We start from the raw sequence: 18,442 nt of genomic DNA, 5'->3' as shown, positions 1-18,442 counted from the left end.
CAGATACGTTAAAACTATTTGGAGAATGCGGGCATCGATCCCGCTACTTCTCGCATGCTAAGCAAGCGCTCTACCATTTGAGCTAATTCCCCTCAAATTCTGCTAGCGATTCTCATACGCTACATCGCAGCTTGATATGAGCAATTCAGATTGTCCTATTTTTTTTGTGGGGGGGGGCAAGGCAATGTAGTCTGCCATTTGCAAATTCAAAACATTTTTTTTAATTAAATAGCAAATATTTCGACAAGAGGCATGTTTTCAATTTCTTCAAAAAGTAGTCTCAGCTCGTTGATTTAGTTGTTTTAAAATCCACCTCTGTGTCCCGATGCAGCAGCACTGTGTGCTATGGCTCGAGCTTGTTTGACGAGGCAGGCAATGCAAAAATGCCAAAACTTGCTTTTGTTTCACATGACAAACTTAAGGTATGCTTTAACGGCTTGGCTGTCTCAAGTTAGTTTGTATTGTTAATGGAACACCTCGTTGTTGCCCAGTCATTGTATCATATGAAGAAGAGCTTGCCAGGTGGGGGCGACGGTCTGCCAATAAAAGATAAGACTATATTTGCAAGGATCATTTCTAGAGTGAAACTGTTTTGAAGGGATTGGTCTCGGTATCCACCAGGAGGAGTGGGAGTGTTTTCTTCTCAGCACCGAGCTGACAATAAGTTCAGTTGTTTAAATCATGAAGCAAATTTCAAATGGATCACTGCTAATGTTAAAACAATTTAAGAACACTTTAAACAGTAATGTGATTTGCACTACGCAGGACTAGATTGAGCTTAAATAAAGACATTACATCTGAAAATAACTTGTGCTTACCCCCACTTACAAGGAAAGTGTCAAACTTTGTATTCGTCCTCATAACGTGTTAGAAAATGTAAACAGCAGTTGGAGAATGCCGAAGTCGATCATCCCAGCATGTTAAACCAGGGCATTTCTCCTGTAAGCTACGTCTAGTAATAGATCGTTTATACTGTTCTCAATGGTCAACATATACAATCAATATGTTGTATAGGCTAAATTGTATAAATAAATGTCCGGAAACAGTCAAATTCAAACACGTTAAAAAATGAAATAGTGCGGAATAAAAACAAAGGCGGCTTTGACCTCGACGTGATTTGAACACGCAACCTTCTGATCTGGAGTCAGACGCGCTGCCGTTGCGCCACGGAGTCCAGCTGTAATGGCAGCTCGTTATGCAATGCTAGAGTGTACAGCAAGCATGCCAAACACATGGTAATGCCGACGCTGATACTAGGAAAACACGGGGTATCACCAGGGTCATGGGAAACAGCCGACTCAATACTTGTTCGTAGCCAGCAGGGCTATGAAGTTGTCGGAAGTGTGTTTGATTCTCAGCTTTAAAAGTAAAGAAAACATAAAACAATACGATTTGCTTTTAGAAATTTCATTATTTGAAACGTGGGCATAAACACAGTTGTATTGGCTGGGAATCATATGCCTGTGTTTATTTATTTATTTTCTGCACGTATTAATTAGTATTGTGTGAATATTTTATTTAGATCGTGTGTGAACATTTTATTTAGATCGTTTTTTTTTCTTTTCATAATTTTCATAATTTTCTGTTTGCTTTGCACTGTGTTTTTGCTGTGTTGATTATTATTTGTCTGTTTTGTTTGGTGCACGGGTGAAACGGAGTTCGTAATTAAAGTATTTTTTTGTTTTGTTTATCACAAGCACTGAGCACACGGACCTCAGGTCCCGCCCCAAACAATTGCTGGTACCTGTACACACCTGGAATTAGAAGGGCTTTGAGGTATAAAAAGGGTGAGGAACTAAGAGACTGGGAGCATGGAACTAGGAGATACCGGAATAGGAAAGAGAGAGAAGCTGAGGGAAGTAAACGAAAATAAAGAAGACGAGATTAGACAGCGAGTGGTTGGGGTTTTTTTTTGTGCACGGACAGTGTCAGTTTCGTTTTGTTATTTTTTCTCGTAGACTCACTCTGGGAGGACTGCGGAATTTGGCGATTGAATACATTTGAAAAGAGGTACTGACAAGAACCTTTGCGTTCGTGGTTTATGTCAGGATATCAGGATCTCTCCTGAGGACTTCAGCTGAAGCGCAGCACCCTATGGAGAGGGCTGCCCAAACAGGCGTCTGGACAGGAGCCCTAAGAGGAGGTCTGGACCAGAGAGTGGATGACGTATGGTTAAGTGAACAAATATACATTAAAATGCATCTAATGCTCAAAAATAAAACAATAATTCAAATAAACAAACTGTGCAAAAAAGGAAAACCAATCCAATTCAAATTCAAAAATCATAAGTGATAACACTGAATAAAATAATAATCAACACATTCGTCACCTGTGACATTACCACCACTGCGATCTTGAAAATGTTTGTATGCCACAGAATTTAAGATCTGAAACGGAATGTTTGGCATCTACAAAATGTCTAGCTAGTGGTGGATGAATATATTTTCTCCTAATTGAACTTTTATGCTCGCTCATTAATGCGCAATTGTAACTGTCTAGTAGTTTTACCATCATATTGCAAATGGCTAGGACAAGAAATCACATTAATGACATGAGCTGAAGCACAATCACTTGTAAGATACTGTACTCTTTTTTTTCGTTGTATGGCTTGTGCATTTTCTTAGTTTTAAATGTATTATCACAGGCGGTACACTTACGATTTGGAAAAAATCCAGTAGATTTGTCCAGTACACCTAGATCTCTCGAACATCTAAACGAGTCAGCCCTTAATAAAGACCGTCCGTGTTCATATCGGCGTTTGTGACATTGTCTATACACAACAGCTCTTATGTAATCCTATTGGTATCGAATCGATCGCAATAAATGTGTTCCATGTTTCCAGTCAGTTTGATAGTTTTAATACTGTATTACATTCTGAATACGAATATAGCTGAATTATTAATTGTTGGTAATACTTAGAATACCAGATACATATTTAGCATTAAAAAGCAATACATGTGATTTATTTAAACAGTCGTTCATTATTTTGTGTATCAGCGGCCACACAAAGCTGAGCGCAGTGCGGTATACTGTAATGATGCTCCAGTCAGTCTGTCCGGACTGCACCTGAACCATCTTAAAAACACGAAGCCCCTAATAAGCTAATTTGTAAAAGTTAGTAAAGAGTTGCGCTAATATAACGAAGCTAAATTTGAACTCCTAGCTGGTACAACGAGAGAGGACGAGAGGGCGGGGCAGAGAAGGAGGGGGAGACGCTGCTAGGCAACCGGCTCGTGAACATTCCGCTCAGCTGAGGAGAGACCGTTAGGATTTAAAAATGCGAACGTTCCGAGCGGCGTTCGGCGCTTCGTTAAATTAACACAGTGTTGCTGGCATTTGAATATAACCATATTTTAAATACTCAAATAGGACTGTATTAAAAAATATATATGTTTTTCAAAGTAATATGTTATTTGGAATATTAAAACAATCAATTTAAATAACACATGTTTGGACACCAAAATATTGTTTTTCCTTATAACGTGTTAGAAAATGTAATCAGCAGTTGGAGAATGCCGAAGTCGATCATCCTAGCATGTTAAACGAGGGCATTTCTCCTGTAAGCTGCGTTTAGTAATAGATGGTTTATACTGTTCTCAATGGTCCACATCCCAGCCTGAGACCACGATCCAGTGGTAGACGGAGATGTTTTTCAAAGTAATATGTTATTTGGAATTTTAAAACAATCAAGTTAAATAACATGTTTGGACACAAAATATTTTTCAGTGACGTTAACAAGTAGTCTGTTTACAACAAAAATGCAATCTTTGTTAGGAACACTATTTTAGTCCGATTTAAAATGGAAATTAAAATGGTATTGAGTGCTGAAATTTATTATTTTTAAAAATAAGTAAAAGTCAACTATCAGAAGTGGGATTTGAACCCACGCCTCCATTCAGAGAACAGAACACACAATTCTTTAGAACGACAGAGTCCTCGAGTCTGACGCCTTAGACCACTCGGCCATTGTGACAAGCTGCGTTTGTTAATGTAGAAAACCGCATTATTTATTTCAGCACACACTAGGGGGTCGTATCAAGGCCCGATTGGGTTTATTACGCACATACCAACTGATGCTCCATGAATGATGTTAAGACAATTCTAAAAAAAGAAACGGATTGAAGTCAACCCAAAAAAGTAAGATTATTTATTTCAATATCGTTATAGCTATAAACGATGCATGCTTTTTACAATAGCAATTGCTATTTGACAATGACCAATAAGTAATTTTGTTGCAATACTGTATACAATGTGAACAGAATCAGACTTTGCTCCGTTGTCTCGAAGAAACATCTTCAATTTGTATTTAAAAAGGACGCCAAACGTGGGGCTCGAACCCACGACCCTGAGATTAAGAGTCTCATGCTCTACCGACTGAGCTAGCCGGGCTGACTTTTCGAGGTTTCTTTCACTGTAACCAACTGAGCTATTAATTTGTCATCTTATTTGAGAAGATAGTGAATGACAGAACCAAAGATTCCAAATATAATCCACTGAACTGTAGTTTTCTTATCATAATGAAAACAGATTACACATGACCACAGTTCTGTATCAAAATTAAGTCGTAAGTATATGGTTTCCATTGTAGCTATTTACACACACTGCTCTGTTGTCTCCCAGGGTGTTATCTAACAAAACGACATATGCTGTGCTGCCATAATTGATTACATAGACTTTCCTGCCCCGTGTTGCTTTCTTCTTAGATGTGATCTCAGGTTCTGATGAGTTCTGCTCCCTCGATCACGTTCTGCAGCATCTCGCCTTGCTCATCACTCCCGTATGCTTTGGCTGCTTAACAGGTTGGTCTCTGTGGCGCAATCGGTTAGCGCGTTCGGCTGTTAACCGAAAGGTTGGTGGTTCAAGCCCACCCAGGGACGGTGCTTTATGCATTTCTTAATCACATTAGAAAATGGCACTCTGATACGCTGTTATTTCATCCAATTACTGAAGAATAAATGTGCTCTGTGTTTTTAGTTCAAAATAATACAAAACCAATATCGTCTTGTTGTTTGCCGAAACCCGGGATCGAACCAGGGACCTTTAGATCTTCAGTCTAACGCTCTCCCAGCTGAGCAATTTCGGATTGTCAAGCCTCCTTTTTCGAGATAACATTCTTTTTTAGAATAGTTGTAATATAATTACGTACATTTCTAAACAATCCGTTAGTAACATAATATCAAAGCGCTATAATTTATTTCAGCTCTTATGAGACAAGTATCTTTGTGCATTATATCATCCTTGATTACGATATGTAATATTAATTAATTGCTTCAGTTAATATTTAAAAAAAACTACTTTGCTAACAGAAGAAAAACAAGCTAGCAGAGGATGGTTTCGATGGTTTCAGCTGCGCCACTCTGCTACAGTTGTCTCATGACTGAATTACCAAGCAGCAGACAAAAAAAAAAAACTGAACATCGTTTTAACCAGACACACGGCAGTGGCCGGGCCGAACCATGGAAACGTTGCAAATCAGAGATGATCCGTTTTCTTTTCTCCCAAATACGGTATGCAAAGTATGCAACTTTTCTGCCCACTTTGATCACAGGCAGTTTTATCCCCCAGTTTCGGCTGCCAATTCCAATATTCTGTCTCTCTAAAGCATCTTAAATCGTGGAAAGCGCTCTTTGTTTAAAATTACACTGAAGACTTATTTTGTTCGACCAGCCTTACAATTAGATATTTTGTTGTTTTTAAGTAGATTTTGTGAAGCGCATATCGGGCGCTATAGAAAATATATATGATTAATAGATAGATTGGTTAATTGAATGTTAGCCTGCGTTCGATCTGGCAGGTTTAATTCTTCAAAAGACAACGCCGAAGGGTCTGATAAATGACACTGTAATTATCTGAGATGATGCATGTAGACAATAATGTAAAAATTATTATTATTTATTTCTTTGCTGACGCCCTTATCCAGGGGGACTTACAATTGTTACAAGATATCACATTATTTTTACATACAATTACCCATTTATAGAGTTGGGTTTTTACTGGAGCAATCTAGGTAAAGTACCTTGCTCAAGGGTACAGCAGCAGTGTCCCCACCGGGATTTGAACCAACGACCCTCCGGTCAAGAGTCCAGAGCCCTAACCTCTACTCCACAAATGGTTGTTTTCGAATTTGTATTATTTAATTTCATTTTTCTTTTTAAATGTACAGCTGTTTTATAGTAGTTAATGTATTATTATTAGGTTTGTGGTATTAATATTATTTATAATGTTCATTATTAACGTCGGTATTGTCGGTATTAAACACAGACAGATATGAGGTTCAGTCCAAACAGAGCGCCGAACTCAGCGAGGTCCAGCAGGGGACAGTAACTTCACACGGGGCCATTTCATCAACCATCACCTCAGAAACACAAACAAGCAAATCATTATTATTCTCCATTTTTAAAAGTCGCTCAGCGCTCTCCTGTAGCAGAGCGTTAAGTCATTTAAATTCAGCTCCGTGTGCTTTCTGAGCGGCTCACTTACTTAACGCGCCTGAATGCATCGCATTGAACACAGCGCTGAAGAGCCAACATGGCGAACTCTGACATCCAGTTTCATAACCGCCTCCGACAGGGAGGCCAGCCAATCAGGCTCACGTGCTGGGGATAGAGTGTTTCTACAGCCAATCAGACTCACATGCTGGGGATAGAGTGTTTCTACAGCCAATCAGGCTCACATGCTGGGGATAGAGTGTTTCTACAGCCAATAATACGCGATGGTTCCAACCAGACCCGCCTTCTGCTAGTGACGCTTTCATTTCAGTACAGGAAATAGAGAGGTTTGTTTTGTTCATGTGTGGAGAGGTGGTTGCAGTCAGTGATGATTTTACAACACGCTGTCTCCTGCTGTTTAAAGTATTTAGGCTGGGATGAAATGTTTTCTAATAATTAGTGATTTTTGTGTTTGTTTATTACCTGCACGGAGTTCCGTGAAAAGGAAAGCATCCCTTTTCTGTGTTGAATTTCACACACAGAGCGGAGCGCGTCAGTCGCAGCTACAGACAAGTCGAGCTTTTCAGAGATGATTTACTGAGAAACAAACGCGTTGAAGCTCCAGCAGAGCTCTGCGCGATTCTGAAAGACCAAAGTAAAGTTACTCCTTGCAAAGCATGTTGTTTGTGTTCTTTCTTTATCACACCAGAAGAAGTGATGAATATATTTGAATGGGAAGGCTACAGTAAAAAATAAATATTACTAAATACAAACCGCAGGCGGTGTTTCTGATTGAAAAGAGGATTCCGCTAGACCAGTGTGAAACTCAAACCAGTGAAGATGGACGCGTCAGTGTGTCCGTGTCGCTCAAGACGAGCTCGCCTCTACCATCGAGCACGCAGTGAAAGCGGCTCTACACACCGTCTTGTGTGCGATTACTAAAGCTGTCGGCAGCAAATTCACTGAATTCAGAGTGGAAATGGAACAAAAAGGAGAAAGAGAATGAAAGTCTGAAGCTGAGATTGGAAATATCAGAGAACGAGCTGAAAGCTGTGCGAGCGTGTATAAACGCTGCAGATGCAGACATTAAACAGCCTTTAATATTTCAAGGTAAGATTGATTTTATTGTGTGGTATTGCTTGGTCAATCCAGCACCTTAAACTACCTTCTGTTGGAAAGATCTTGGTTAGAATTTCTCTTCGGACACGTTTTAAAGTGTTTGATTATTATAAGCGTTGTTAATAACACAGTTCTGTCCTAATATTGGTTATAAGGAGTCTAATCAAGACATTGTATTATTTTATATATTTAAATAGGTAGTCTAGAAATTAATAAAGTACTAGATTGGTAAATCTTAGCCAGTCTAATTTAAGAGCCTTCAATGGTATCCTTCTGGTAAAGTGATGTCTTGTATAGAGTCCCACTGAGACAGTCACAGACCATATTGCAGAGGGTTAGAATAATGATTTGTGATTTAATATCAACATACAGGCAGCAGCACATCTGGTTTCAGTGTTTGATTGAACTGTTTGACTGCGAATCTATTTTTAGATAAATGGTTTCATTGTATTCCGCTCCAGTGCTGTTGAGTTGTCTTTGGTACAGTCGCGGCTCATTCGCTGCTCGTTCTTGTGCTTTAGTCCTGTTTCCTTCTTGTTCCACACACACACATTTACACGATCTTTCCAGACCTCACTGTGTGAATAAAGGGGCGGCAGCAGCACCCTGCCTGCACCAATCCGCTGTAAGATTTTGGACCCGAGTGGTTCCACAAGTTCAATTAAGGGTTGAAGTTGGAGGAAGTAAATACAACACAGTAAGGTGTCAACTGAATTGTATCATTTTATTGAGTCTCTAGATTGAGTCTCTAAATAAAGTACTTTGTTCAGCTGATGGTAAGCAGAATTAGGAAACGATCGCTCATATTGCTTATAAACATTTACTAATCCAGGTTATTATTTAAGAGCAGAGATGAGTTTGCACAGGATACATACAATAGGGAGAGCCACACCATTACAAATGTATTTTAATACTACAAGGGATGTTATTGGATTTATATCTACAGGTCATGTGATGTTGCTCAAGTAAGCTTCCAATGTTCTGCCTAATGATTATTACACAGGTGGAGTTTGTACAAAAAAACATATTGCGGCACTTGAAAAAGTTTGAGTTGTGTAAATCACGTGTTTAAATGAATCTGCTTTGAGAATAAGCAGGTTATCCTGCTGCAGTCGCTTGTCTGCTCATTGTATTTGACACATTGAAACTTGTATTCTGCGTTGACCGTTTCCTTCAAAACCGTTCTCACAATACAGGATCAGGTAACAAAAAGACATTCCTCAGACACTTTGCTAAGACTGCATGTCTCCAGGCTTGGTTTCTAAGCATGTTTGCAGTAGAGAAATGGATGTTTGCATTAGAACAATGCAAAGGCAGAACGACAGTCATGATGGTGATTGACAGGGAGGTAGAAGTGGATGCAATGCTCCAGTGTGAGGCTACAGGAGGTGAGAAAGACCAGCAGCACTGAGTCTTGTACAGGACGTAGAATAAAAAGATGTTCATATGAAAATGCCTTTTCCTTCACTTTGTTCATAGGAACACAAACACAGCGTTAACCGATAATTGCAATGTAGAATAACAGGAATGGTATCAATGCCATCATGTACCTAAACCACCAAACTATTATACCGGCTCACCCCTATATGAAATAACTGAGGAACAGTAACTTTAAATCCCTGATCAAAGCAACTAACAAACCTAGCTGGTAAGTAAGAGATCTAATTGTATACAGTTTTGTTTCCCACAGATCCCAAAGAGAGCCACGCTATCCCTGAATCGGAAGCACAGGAAGGGCCAAAGATAGAAGCAGGAGTGGTGTGCAAGTCTAATGCAGGTTACAGAGCTGGCATGTGTTAAAGATGAAGAGGTCCCTCAACAGGAATGTGTTCCTATTAAAGAGGAATTCATAGAGCAGGAATGTGTCCCCATCGCAGAGGAACTTCCTCATGAAAATCAAGCTGGGATCCAACCTGTGTGGTGACTCTCCATCTGAATGTGAACTGGGATTTAGAGGTAATCCTACAAAACAAGCAGCATTGAGCTGCCTGTTCATCCTGCAGAACCTGGTACTGAACACCAGCAGTGTGCTTGAGATTCATATTTTAACCAAGGGGAGCTGCCCAACCACTATGTCAACAAGGACATCACTGTGCTTGCTTCTGAGGCACCTGCTAGATGTGCTGCCGCTGCCACGTCTCTTGAGAATGCTGTGAGATCAGCGGTGTCCAATCACGCTCCTGGAGGCCATTCCACTGGGTAAGGAATGAAAGAATGAAAGAAAGAAAGAAAGAAAGAAAGAGCAAAAGAGAGAGAAAGAAAGAAAGAGAGAGAAAAAAAGAAAGAAAGAAAGAAAGAGCAAAAGAGAAAAAGAAAGAGAGAAAGAAAGAAAGAAAGAGAAAGAAAGAGAAAAAAAGAGAAAGAAAGAGAGAAAGAAAGAAAGAAAGAAAGAGCAAAAGAGAGAGAGAAAGAAAGAGAGAGAAAGAAAGAAAGAAAGAAAGAGAGAAAGAAAGAGAGAAAGAAAGAAAGAGCAAAAGAGAGAGAAAGAAAGAAACAAACAAAGAAAGAAAGAGAGAAAGAAAGAGAGAAAGAAAGAAAGAGAGAAAAAAGAAAGAAAGAAAGAGAGAGAAAGAAAGAGCAAAAGAGAGAGAAAGAGAGAAAGAAACAAACAAAGAAAGAAAGAAAGAGAGAGAGAAAGAAAGAAAGAAAGAAAGAAAGAAAGAAAGAAAGAAAGAAAGAACAAAAGAGAAAGAAAGAAAGAGAGTGAAAGAAAAAGAGAGAAAGAAACAAACAAAGAAAGAAAGAGAGAAAGAGAGAAAAAAGAAAGAGAGAAAGAAAGAGAGAAAGAAAGAAAGAAAGAGAAAGAAACAAACAAAGAAAGAAAGATAGAAAGAAAGAAAGAAAGAAAGAAAGACAGAAAGAAAGAAAGAAAGAAAGAAAGAAAGAAAGAAAGTTTCTTATTTGCAGGATTTAAGTTAAGCAATGACAAAAAAGCACAGTCCTGCACAGACCACACAATTTGTTTAGAAACTCAACCTGACTAATCATCGCTAATCATGCATAACATCAAGGGCTACTGTATATCCAGAAATCTCCTGGTTAAACCTCACAGCTCTGCATTGCAATGTAATGGGGAACTCTCTGCCTCCCTGTGTTGAGTGTCCTATGAAGCTGTGCACTGCAGTCGAGGGAATCCTTCATTGCTTCATGAAGCTCTCTTCTCCCTGTTCCAGAGGCAGATGATTCAGGCGACAGTGATGCTGAGCTGGACAGTGATGGACTCAAAGGAGAGCGGGAGTTGGGTGAGTCCTTTGAAAAGCACGTCTGGGTAGTGTGTGGGTACAACGTTAAACCTTCAAGAGGAACACATTGTGAATTACAGATGATAGACTTAAGGCCAAACCCCAGTGAATCTGAGCACATTTAGCTGCTGTTTCTCTACTGGCACTAACACAAAGTGCCCAGATCTGTTTCCTAATGTACTTCTAACTGTATAAACCTATTTCTGTTTTACCTGATAGGAGACAATATGATGGAGAAAAGAGCTGACAGTGAGTACAGATGGCCTATAGCTTCTTCTGTTGAGTGTGTTTCTGCCTGTCTGTCTGTCTGTCTGTCTGTCTGTCTGTCTGCCCGTCTGTCTGTTACACTGAAGCAGAAGAGGAAAACACAAAGCTTGAGGGATATACACTTTGAAAATATTTCACCTGTTTGCATTTAACATGCACATTTAAATGTGTTGATGCAGCACCTTTAATAAGACGTATTGTATTAATTGATCACCTTAAATGTCAGTAAGAAGGATCGCCCAACTGAGATATAATAACTTGACTAAAAGGTTGTCCTGTTCCCTTACCTTTTTATCAATCAATGTTTATTTTATATAGCGCCTTTCATAGTTGACCACAGTTGTTTTGTGCGATTGTTCTGTGTGATTCTTTTCATATGTAATGCAGACTGAAATATCTTTCTGTTAGTAAGTGCCATCACCATCTAGTGCATAGCAGTGAATTGAAAGCAGAAGGAAGCGTGATCCAGTCACTGGCTCTTCTATAAAGACACTTTGACTGATCCAGCCTACATTATGTACATATATCTAAGACAGGCAACTAGAACTGAAGAGCAGCTCCTGAACTCAGGTGAAAACATTGTAACACACACTCTAACAAAATAAAATCTGAAGCTCCTTACTGTTCAGCAATCTTCTTTAATGTACATTGAAATCCTAATCCAAATTTGGAGAGTTCCTCAACATGGTCTGTGTTTAAATAGAAGGGATGCAACCTACTGTTTGTTTAATGATCTTCACATGCTTTCTGTCTCCTGAAGTGGATTCTGAAGTGGTCCTGACACAGTCCATGGTAGTGAAGAAGGATGCCCTGTCCAAAAGATACTACAGAAGTAAGTGTGTGTCTCTCTGGAGCTGGCTCCTGGTTTGGGTGAACTGCATGGATTGTAGACTGAAGGTCAATTGATTGAAGACATTCCAGTAAATGGAACTCAAACATGAATATAAAGTGAACTATTAAATCCAATAACCACTGTTTCTGTTTTTCTTTTTCTTTGGAACAGCTTACTGTTGTAAGTATTTTATTTTATTATGGTACATTAATATGTAGAAATGAATTGTATATATATTTTTAAATTGTATTTAATGGTGTATGTTTATTTCATTTCCAGATTATAGCATCTGTGCTCGTGGTAAGTGTGAATCTGATATTTTAATAAAAATGTGACTGTACACTACAATACAATACACATGTACTGTGCGCGTCACAAGAAATGAATACATGTTAACAATGGGGCCTCCTACAGCTGATGTTGAGAATATGGAATGGGGTATTATTGTATAATAGTATGAATTAGCTGCTCTTAATATGAAATGCCATCTTTATTTAATACATACTCACATAGTGAGGTGTTCTGTATACTCTGGGAGGGGATATAAAGAAGGAGCCCTGTCTTTGGATTTTGCCAATAATAGAAATGTACAAATAGAGAGACACTCCTTTGAAATATATAGCTCTCTAATACGCTACTGAGGCCCCATTCTTGTATAAAGCAGCCACTGCAGTGACTTCAAATGGACTGAACTCAATATATCACTTGTATCTTTCACAGTAAGGTACAGATGCTACTATGGTAAGTAAATGGATTCTACTTTATTTTATGCAGCAATCAGTGGGTTTTATTTATTATTTTCAATCAGGGCATGAATTGTTTATCAGTGTAGCTTTGCTGAGAGGCTTCAGTGACACAGTGACTAGAGTGCAGAGCTGCAGTGTGGAAGGTAGTGGGTTTGAGCAGTATAGTGGTTAGTGCTGGGCTGTAGTATAGGAGTTAATGGGTTTGATAGCTCAGTGTTTAGAGAAAGTGGTGCCTTGCAGAGTGGAAGGCAATGTGCATGCTTGTGGATCTGAGTATTACTTTTTTATTCATTAGTCTTTTAGCAGTTGCTTTTCTCCAAAGTGCCTTCGAGACTAGGGGGTGTACTATGCATCAACAACTGCTGCTGCAGTCACTTACAATAGGACTCCAGTTTTACGTTTTGACTTGCTCAGGGTCACACACAGTGAGTGAGTGGCTGAGCCGGGATGTGAACCTCCTGGTATCAAGCCCTTTTCTTTAACCACTGGGCCACTGTCCCTGAGTAGCTCAGGGGGTTGAGTTCTGGGCTACAGTGTGGAAGGCAGTGGGTTTAAGAAGCTCTGTGTTAAAAATAGACTGTTCCTAATTATCTTTTCTTTTTTTGTGTAGCTCATCACTATCACTACTATTTCTACTACCATCATGGGTACCGCTGCGCTCGCTGTGAGTATGCCTTATTATTTCTGTATATATTGGTTGAGGGATATATTAGAACAATTTGAAATAGAACACCAAGTGTCATTCCATATCAGTTTAGAACATGAGGTCGACCAGGTCAAATATGGATGGAACTCCAAGAGAGACACAGAATTGTTGGAATAAGTTTTATAACAGATGCCATCCATCATAATCCTTCAACTGGAAATATCAAGATGAGTTTATGATTCATCTTTCTACTGCATTGTCTCCAACTATTGATCGATTGAGGTCATTCGTAACTTATTGGAAAGAGGAAAGTCTAACCTGTCTCCTGCAATCCTAAAATGTATACTTAAACTTATTACATGTGTGTGATCTCATGCCGGAGTAACCAACTCCACAAATAATCCCAGGAGATCTGATGAATGGGATTGCTGCTGTTTTATGGTGTGTGTACAGTAGTTCTCTGTGGGAGGTCATTATGTCAGGGTTGGCTTTGAGTTGAGAAGAAGGGTCCACTGACCTCAATCTCATGTGGAACTTTTGTCATTTCAGTGAAACAAAATATAAAAGCAGGGGACAAAACAGAGGAGCTTTGATCTAGGATTTCTCTGAATAAAACCTCAGAAGCATGTTTGGCATTTGAACTAGTATAGAGGGTTTCCGTGTTTTTTATTGATAGGATTGTATTGAGAGGTTGTGGTGGCTCCACAGTTTAGCAGTTGATTCCATACCCTTTGGGATTGTGAAATTGCGTGCTGAATTACACAAAGCTTTTTTTTTCAAATTTGTAATTCAAAGGAGTGCAATACAAAGAGTGTGGAGGATGCTATCTACACATGGGAGGGAGTTCAATTCTGCAGCTCAGTGTGACACTGATTGTCTATATTATTAGACAATGCTGACCATTACCACCCCACAATCTCATTACCTAGCTGTGCAATGCTCTGTAGGGTATGGATCAGAACAATAGCTTTTCTGCCCAGGTTGCTGATAATGTCTTCAATTGGTTTTAGACTGGCTTACCTACCGCTGCAGGCGATGCCAGCACTACTGAGCTGCAGCAGCGCCCAGTGATCACAGTGCTGGAGTTTACCTGACAGCAGACCTGCAAGCAAAGCTTAAACACACCAGTAACCTTCTTTTATAGCATCGCTGTAACCTTTTTGTTCTGGTACCTCTCCCCACACACAGCTACAGACCCATTCTTATTTCTATCAGGCCATTCACAGCTTGTTTAAAACAGCTGCTCCCTGTTGTGCATTTGGTCAATCTCTTCAAGGATATATAATAGAGACAACATTGTTTTTCTATTGGGTGATTCCCTGCCTCTCATGAAGCAGGTCTTTACATTGTATGGAAAGGTGTCCTTATTTAACATGTAGTCTCAGATTCTCAGTGAGATCACATGCTCACACATGTTTGAATAGAAATACAACTCCACCTGGGCACATATACAAAGCGTTACTTGGAGAGCCTGCTTGATTGATTTGCCCCAGCTCATAATCACTGCACCGAGTCAGGTTTGACCAGTAGACTCCTTTCTTCTCCCAGCTCCTCACAGCCACCCTGTGATGTCACAAGTGACCCGTGACAGGCCTTGTTCACAGACTGACAAAAACATTGTGTTTATATAGAGATTTTCTTCATCTCTCATTTATTTTAAAATCTCTTTATTTGCATTCATGACAACAAATGCTCAAACTGTTGACCAGTATAAATGCTGTCCTGCCAAAACAACACTATCTGCTGTTACATGAAACTGGGTAAAAGCCTGTCTCTTTCTGTAAAGCTTTTTAAGCAATAAAACTATTAGCATCAATGTCTCGTTTTGGACTGGTTTATTTCACATGACATGTATTCTTGTCAAACTGCCACCACTGAAATCATTCAAAAAGCACTCATTTATTGACAACAAAGAACTCTTTTCAGTGCAAGGGAGGATTCATGTATTTCCTCTTTCTTCTGCATTGCATATTTAGTAAAGGAGAAAGTGCCTGATTGTTTCTATAATGTCATCGGTTTAGCCGTTCAGAAGCACGCTGCTCTTTCCCAGGTAATTGTTACTTGCATATTGTGGGTAAACCAAGAGGCATGATGGGATGCTGGAGGCGTTATGGCAAACCCTGCTTTTACTTTACTGTGTGCTCCCTACATTAAACTGGTTATTGAACCTGAACCATCTCTCATCTTTCACTTCTACTAATGAATTACTCTCCAACTTTGGGGAAACAAATCACAAATGTGTGTATTGTATTATCATGATGTGCTAGAATTGACCTTGCTCTAAAGACTCACTGTGCTGTCTGTAATAACTTGTATTATAACAAGGTCAAGTTTATCGATTAATGTCAGTGAACATTTGGACAGCATTTAAATACTCCCCCTTCTCGAACATAAGAAAGTTTACAAACAAGAGGAGGCCATTCAGCCCATCTTGCTCGTTTGGTTGTTAGTAGCTTATTGATCCCAGAATCTCATCAAGCAGCTTCTTGAAGGATCCCAGGGTGTCAGCTTCAACAAAATTACTAGGGAGTTGGTTCCAGACCCTCACAATTCACTATGTAAAAAAGTGCCTCCTATTTTCTGTTCTGAATGCCCCTTTATCTAATATCCACGTGTGACCCCTGGTCCTTGTTTCTTTTTTGATGTTGAAAAAGTCCCTTGGGCCAACATTGTCAATACCTTCTAGGATTTTGAATGCTTGAATCAGACCACCGCGTAGTCTTCTTTGTTCAAGACTGAATAGATTCAATTCTTTAAGCCTGTCTGCATATGACATATTCTTTCTATAGCAGTGTGGCAATGTGCTCCGCCCCTGTGTGAATTTCTGTGTTGTATGTTGCGTGTGTTAATGTTGGTGTATAGAGATTGGTACACAGGATATAAACGGGTCTGTGTTTCACGTGGTATTTAAATTGTATAATTGTATTTAGGCACGGGATTGCACATCACTGTACGTGCATTTAAAGTAAGTAATATGCGCGCACGAGGTTGCACATAATTAATTCACATTCTGGGATTCAAGTGAATAATTAATTATTAATTGAATCCCAGCACAACAGTATAAATAGATGCACGTTTCATTCATTCGTGGTTGTGTGTTCAGGGCGAAAGAACAGAGAGAGAGAGTGAGGAGAACGAGAACGAGAACGTGAAAGTGAGCAATTGCTACGTGGTGCTGCAGGACCAGCACAGTACGTGTTTGTTTAGTGTTCGTTTTTGTTTGTCTCTTTGTTTTGGCTACCAGTGCCGTGTTTTGTGTTACAACCTTTTTATTTTCTGTCTGTTACTTATTAAATGCTGAGCGCGATCACGTCTCTGTTGTTTATTTCCTGGCTCTGGTCTGACGCTACCCACTCCGGCCGTCTTTGTGACAAGCAGCAATATCCTTTTTGTAGCGAGGTGACCAGAATTGAACACAAAATTCTAGATGAGGTCTTACTAATGCATTGTAAAGTTTTAACGTTATTTGATTTAAATTCAACACTTTCCACTATATATTTGAGCATCTTGTTGGCCTTTTTATAGCTCCCCACATTGTCTAGATGTAGACATTTCTGAGTCAACATAAACTCCTTGGTCTTTTTCATAGATTCCTTCTTCAATTTCAGTATCTCCCATATACAGTCACAGACCACACTGTAGTGTTTAGATGACTGGATGTGAGGAGCTTTCTGTTAACAATGGGAGAACTGGGCTGACTGGGGAGGTAACTGCTGCCTATTTCCATTGCCTTATTACTGTGTTATTACATTATGGACAGCAGTGGTGCTCTGGCTCCCTCTTGTATTCAGTGTGAATGATGGCAGTGTGTGCAGCTTGGCAGGGCACTGATGCCTGTTTCCAGGCTATACAAACACAGAGAGGGATTCAATCAAACACTAAGTTCACAGTTTAATAGAAGAGTGAATTAGTTCTATTTGTATATGTGTTCTAAGCGCTGCACTTGTTTCAATAAGTGTCATATTATGATATTTATAATGCACATTTTTATTACCTGCGTGCACTTTTCTCTATTAAATGTAATTTGCCATGTGTCTGCCCAGTTCTGAATGCTGTCTAGATCATTTTGAATGACCTTTGCTGCTGCAACAGTGTTTGCCACTCCTCTTATTTTTTGTGTTTGTAAATTTAACAAGTTTGCTTACTATACCAGAATCTAAATCATTAATGTAGATTAGGAGTAGCAGAGAACTCAATAATGATCCCTGTGGTACACCACTGGTTACCTCACTCCATTTTGAGGTTTCTCTTCTAATCAGTACTTTCTGTTTTCTACATGTTAAATACTCTCTAATCCATGTGCATGCATTTCCTTGAATCCCTACTGTGTTCAGTTTGAGAAATAATCTTTTATGCGGGACTTTGTCAAAAGCTTTCTGGAAATCTAAATAAACCATAAAATATGCTTTGCAATTATCCATTGTAGATGTTGCATTCTCAAAAAAAATCAAGCAGGTTAGTTAGACACGATCTCCCTTTCCTAAAACCATGCTGACTGTCTCCCAGGATATTGTTACCATATAGGTAATTTTCCATTTTGGATCTTATTATAGTTTCCATAGGTTTACATATAATTGAAGTCAGACTTATTGGTCTGTAGTTACCTGGTTTGGTTTTGTCTCCCTTTTTGTGGATTGGTATTACGTTTGATATTTTCCAGTCTGTCGGTACAACCCCTGTGTCAAGGGACTGTTGCATGATCTTGGTTAGCGGTCTGTAAATAACATCTTTCATTTCTATGAGTACTATTGGGAGGATCTCATCCGGCCCAGGGGATTTGTTTATTTTAAGAGCTCCTAGTCCCTTTAACACTTCTGCCTCTGTTATGCTAAAGTTATTTAAAACTGGATAGGAACAGGATGACATGTGAGGCATGTTGTCCGTATCCTACTTTGTAAAAACTTGTGAAAAGTAATCATTTAATATATTTGCTATTTTTTTTTTCATAGTCTATGATTAGACATTTAACCTCCTCTTTGAATGTTCTCTTGCTGTTAAAACATTTTGGAATTGGTTTTAGCCCCCTTAGCAATGTTCATTTATATCTATCTCTCTTGGCCTTTCTAACTTCCTTTTTGACTTGTGTTTGCAGTTCCAGATAGGAGGAGTGGCAAACACTGTTGCAGCAGCAAAGGTCATTCAAAATGATCTAGACAGCATTC

The 18,442-nt window shown here is 39.2% G+C and overlaps 3 non-coding genes across 3 annotated transcripts; 1 reads left to right on the top strand and 2 right to left on the bottom strand.

The window, feature by feature from the left end:
• Positions 1 to 3,862: 3,862 nt before the first annotated feature.
• trnas-cga (transfer RNA serine (anticodon CGA)) lies at positions 3,863 to 3,973 on the bottom strand. Its single transcript has 2 exons — positions 3,936 to 3,973; positions 3,863 to 3,901 (listed from the first exon to the last, which is right to left on the bottom strand). It is a non-coding gene; the product is annotated as a tRNA-Ser (tRNA).
• Positions 3,974 to 4,316: 343 nt separating this feature from the next.
• Positions 4,317 to 4,389, bottom strand: trnak-cuu (transfer RNA lysine (anticodon CUU)). The gene has a single exon. It is a non-coding gene; the product is annotated as a tRNA-Lys (tRNA).
• A 414-nt stretch (positions 4,390 to 4,803) lies between these two features.
• On the top strand, positions 4,804 to 4,877 carry trnan-guu (transfer RNA asparagine (anticodon GUU)). Its single transcript has one exon. It is a non-coding gene; the product is annotated as a tRNA-Asn (tRNA).
• The last annotated feature ends 13,565 nt before the right edge of the window (positions 4,878 to 18,442 follow it).

This window comes from Acipenser ruthenus, chromosome 32 (genome assembly GCF_902713425.1).
Source record: "Acipenser ruthenus chromosome 32, fAciRut3.2 maternal haplotype, whole genome shotgun sequence".
In the NCBI taxonomy this organism is placed as follows: domain Eukaryota; kingdom Metazoa; phylum Chordata; class Actinopteri; order Acipenseriformes; family Acipenseridae; genus Acipenser; species Acipenser ruthenus.
This window is presented reverse-complemented; position numbering and strand designations above follow the sequence as displayed.